This window comes from Callospermophilus lateralis, chromosome X, assembly GCF_048772815.1.
Source record: "Callospermophilus lateralis isolate mCalLat2 chromosome X, mCalLat2.hap1, whole genome shotgun sequence".
In the NCBI taxonomy this organism is placed as follows: Eukaryota; Metazoa; Chordata; class Mammalia; order Rodentia; family Sciuridae; genus Callospermophilus; species Callospermophilus lateralis.
The window spans coordinates 109,941,170-109,946,534 of NC_135325.1; the positions used below are offsets into that span (position 1 = coordinate 109,941,170).

Genomic DNA, 5,365 nt, shown 5'->3' on the forward strand with positions numbered 1-5,365 from the left:
GCCTCTGTGGATGTGTAGGTATAAACACTCCAGTTCTTTTGCCCATTATTAGGATAACTTTGAAGTACATCTTCTGTTGTATCCAGAATCGCCCTATTGGATTATGGCAAAGTCATCCTCAATGGCACTTTGCTTTGGCCCTCTTCCCATCCCAGCTTTACTTTTCCATTCCTCTGTCACTATATTTTTATGTGTACCACTTATTACATATCACTTACACATGAATCCTCGGTCAGAATCAGCTTATGAGAAATCCAGTCTAAAGGAACTGCCCAATTATTTTGCAAAATATTTTCTTGTAATTTACACTCTTGCTTTTAATTTATGTAGTCTCATTTCCTTATTCATACTTGGTATTATCAGACTCTTTTTATTAATTATATTTTTCTAATTTCCTTGTGTTGATAACTTTATATATTAGGTATGCATGCAAACTTTTCAGAGCAATTACAAAAAGAATATAGAGTATATAACTTCTTACCTAGTCAAAAAAAGCACTGAAGTAGAAGAAACTTATTTTAACTATAAATAATTGCCTCAAAGTGTAAATGTTCTTTCTTCTCATTATCTTAAGTCTGTTCTTTAAAAACTTCAAATTACACATTTATATTAACACTCTTCTAACCTCTATCACCAAAGATAAATAAATTTGTGTAAAAACTTTTCTACCTCTATCACCAAAGATATTTTTTACCTGTTTTGTAACTTCTTATAAATGAAAACATGCAACAATATAGAATTTATTCTGTATCTGTGAGATTCATCTATGTTGTATGTTTCAAGTGTTCATTTTTATTTATTGAAGTGTAGGTTGATGGTCTGTGGTGATATCATATTATGTTTTAAATTTGCATTTCTTTTTTTGATGCTTTATTTTTTATTTTAATAAATCATTTGCACTTTCTTCTATAATAAGCATAAAGAATATCAACCCCTTTGGTCATATTTATTATTTAGTAACTGAAGCATTAAATGACAATTTTTACTTTTAATATAATATTATATTTGACATTGTTTAACTTTCATGTGGGGAAAAAGAGACCCAGGCAAAAACCTTTACATTATGCACCTCCTAGGTCTGCAATGTGATTTTATTAATATTATTTAATAATAATTTTAATAATATGTTGTCAATTTCTATGAAGTGGGCAGAAAGGTATCAATAAGAGTGATTGTAAAGCGGCCAGTCAAGTGTTATGATCTTTGACTCACTGCTCAATCCATTTCAGGATCTGATTTATATTATCTTTAGATCTTCTGGTTTATTGCTGAACAGTTGGTGCACAATTTCTTCTTTTAGAATGTTATGGCTTCTTCATAAAGAACTTGAAAAATCTCACACTGAATGTCATCTTTTAATTTCTTCTCACCCTTGTTTCAAGTCTTTTGTACAATACACTGTTATCTGTTCTCAACACAAAAACCACGTGAAACCAACATTCAGGGAAGAAATCACAACCATGGTAATCAACAATAGTTCCACCTTCTCTCGTTTGGTTTTCTAACTCATCAACTACTGTATCTTCATCTAAAATGGGGCAATCATACTCTTCATCATAGCCATTATATAACTGCCCTTCTTGAGCTAAATCACCCATATTAATGTCTTTCAGTCCTGATCTTTTTAAAATATTTATTTATTTTTTTAGGTGTAGATGGACACAATACAATGCCTTTATTTTTATGTGGTGCTGAGAATTGAACCTGGGTCCCCCCCTCCGCTTGCTCTACCACTGAGCCACAATCCCAGCTCTTCAGTCCTGATCTTGATGCAAGTTCTTTGCCTAGTGTAGTTTTTCGAATCCCTGGAGTACCTGGTCTGGAACACTTGCAGTCCAAAGCACAGGCCAACCTTGCCTGCACCACACCACCCAGCCCCTCCCAGCTGTGCACGCTAACTGGTGAGCAGAATGTTCTGTAACAACATAGTCCTCCACAGCGACCTTGCGAGAGCGGAGGCTCACGCGCTCAGCACACTACAGAGAGGGCTACATTTCTATTATTACTAATAATATTAAGTACCTCTCTATTGCTTTTTGGCCATTTTGCTATGCTTTTTTATGAAATGCTCGTTCACAAATTTCAAATATTTTTATTTATTTATTTACCTTCTTTTTGATTGGCAGCAACTCTTTTTATACATACTTGATGTTAATGCCCTCCAGGCAAAGACCCACCAGGAACACCCTACTATAATTGAACAAATTTAATTTATTATTCATTGTAGGGAATGAAAACACACTAAGGAAAATTATGGGACATCTCAGTAGAAGGGTGTTAGAGAGCTGGGGATATAGCTCAGTGGTAGAGTGCTTGCTTAGCATGTGAGGCCCTGGATTCAATTTCCCGGGCTGGAAATAAAAGAGATGTTTGCCTAACCCAATATCATAAGGATATTCACCTGTGCTTTCTTCTAAAATCTACCTGATTTTGTTTGGGATCAAATAGGATCCAAAAATGAAATTTGAAGAGAAATATATCTTGTAACTAATTTGAGCTTTCCAATTCATTAATATCCTATATCCTTCGATTTATTGTGTTTTAAATTTATCTCAGTAATATTTTGTAGATTCAAGTGTTGAAGTATGAATATTTTATAGATTTATTTCTAGTATTTGATAATTTATGATTGTAAATGGTATTAATTTTTAAAATTTTACTTCTAGTATTTTGTTATAATAGGAATACAATTGCTTTTTTAATATTAGCTTTATTGAGAAGACTCACATGTGGTATTATGGTTTGAATATGGAATGTCCTCCAAAAGTTAATCAGGCAGTGTTCAGAGGAGAAATGATTGGGTTATGAGAGCTGTGACCTGATCACTGAATTAACCCAGTTGATGAATTAATAATTTAAATGATTAACTAGGTGGTAACTATAGGCCAGTGGAATGAGGCAGAAGAGGTGTGTCACTGGGGACGTGCCCCTTGGGATAATATATCTTGTCCCTCTGGATTCTCCTTCTCTCTTTGCTTTGCAGACACCACATAGTAAGCAGCTTTCCTCCACTGCACTGCCCTTTAGCCAGATGTTCCACTTCACCTCAGACCGAGATCCCAGAATGAACAGGCCAACTATGGATTGAACCTCTGAAACCATGATCCAAAATAAATTTTACTCCTCTAAGTTGTTCTTGTTGAGTATTTTGGTCACAGTGATGAAAAGCTAACACATGGTAATATTCAGCTTTTAAAGTATAAAGTTAGGGTTGGAGTTGTAGCTCAGTGGTAGAATACTTGCCTAGCATGTGTAAGGACCTGTGATCAATTCCCAGTACTGAAAAAATAAAATGAATTATACAAGTTAGTGCTTTTTAATATATTCCCAGCTTGTGCAACCACTACCATTATTTAATTTTAGAACACTTCCAGTACCTCAGGAAGAAACCTTGACCTCCCCATTTTCCCTTCCCTCTAGCTCCAGGTAACCACTAATTTACTTTCTACATCTACACATTTGCTTATTCTGAATATCTCATATAAGCAGAATCATATAATATGTGGTGTTTTGTGATTAACTTCTTTCACTTTGCATAATGTTTTCAAAGCTCATTCTTTTGTAGAACCTATCAGTACTTCATTCCTTTTATCGACTAATATCCCATTGTATGGAGATACCGCATTTTGTGTATTCATCTTTTTTTGGGTTGTTCTATTTTGATGCTATTATGAATAATGCTTCTATGCACATTCATGCACAAGTTTTTGTGTATTTCTAATTCTCTTCATACCTAGGAGTAGAATTGCTATGTGAGTCGAATGGTAAATAGTAACTCTCTACATTTTGAAGAACTGCCAAGCTCTTTTTCCAAAGTGGCTGCATCATTTTCCTAGCAGTATATAAGGGCTCAATTTCTCGATATCTTTACCAATACTTGTTATTGTCTTTTTTTTTTTATTTTTGTGTATTGATCTTATATACAGAGGAATTGCTAACTTCATGTATAATTTCTAATTACTCATAGATTTGCTTGTATTTTCTATGTTTGCAATAATATCTTCAAACAATGACTTTTATTTTTCTTTTTCAATCTTAAGACACTTTATTTCTTTTTTATTTGTTTGTTTGTTTGTTTTGTGGTACTATGGATCAAACCCAGGATCTCCTACTTGGAAGGCAAGTGCTCTGCCACAGAGCTACATTACCAGCCCCCATTATTTGATTTTATTGACTGGTTGAATTATGATCTGCAAGACATTGGGAATGAAAATGCTGACAGTGGAAAATCTTGTCCAGTTTGTTACCTCTGTGGAAAACATTTGACATATAACCATTAAATATTATCTTAGGTGTAGCTTATTTGTAGGTACACATTATCATTTTAATGAACTAGCAAATGCTTCAGAAAAGCATTATATACATATATGTGTTGATATGTAACATATATATTCATTTATATTTACATATATGTACATAATGATTCATGATTCAGAAAAAACATATTACATGTATTTTATAGGTATATAGATAGGAAAAAGAAAAAAGCAAATGAGACAAAGGAATATGGGGATTGCTTGAACTATTTTTGTAATTTTTGTCTGTGAGTATATGTGGTAATAGGGATTGAACCCAGGACCTCATGCATGCTAGGCAAGTGCTTAACACTGATCTCTCCAGCCCTTTCTAAATTATATTTTGAGATGAAATCTTACTAAATTGACCAGGATAGTTTTGAATTTGCAATCCTGCCTGAAACTAGATTTGCAATTTGCAATCCTTCCTCAGAGGTAGCTGGGATTACAGGTATGCACCGCTGTGCCAAGCATTTTTGTAAACTTTCTGTAAATTAAAAATTATTATCCATAGTTTAAAAAGAGGGCAAAAATAAATATACATACATATCACTACATTTTCCTTCTGATCACACTTATGTTGCTTCAAATTTTGGGCTACAAATAACACTGTTGCTTATGATCCTATAGGTTATTCACTTCTGAAGTGTCCCTTACAAAGTGAGTGACAGGTGACAATCTACCCCCACTCAGTCTACCAAATTAACCAGTGGATGGCTGCCAGTTAAGTTAATCCCCAGGACCACCACAGGATTTGATCTTCTGTTTTATAATGCAAGAGTCAATATCAGCCACTGAATGGCAGGACAGATAGCTTTTAAACAGGAAATGGACCCCATTTACTGGACTGGGGAGGGATAGGTGCCAAATTCACTGAGACTCAATTTCTTTTTAACTAGTGTCTGTCATTTATTCAAAGTAAGGAAAAGACATTTGTACAGGTAGTGTAGAAGAGCTGGAAAAGAGTGCAGGAATTATAGTATTGAACAAAAAGCGCGCACATCAGAGAAATAGCTGCACATTCAGAAGAAAACTGCAATCTGGGGGAAGCTAACTGGTCCACAGGAGAA

General features: G+C 34.2%; 1 pseudogene; it reads right to left on the reverse strand.

The window, feature by feature from the left end:
• Positions 1 to 1,187: 1,187 nt before the first annotated feature.
• Positions 1,188 to 1,927, reverse strand: LOC143639416 (adenylate kinase isoenzyme 6-like; annotated as a pseudogene).
• Between the last annotated feature and the right edge of the window lie 3,438 nt (positions 1,928 to 5,365).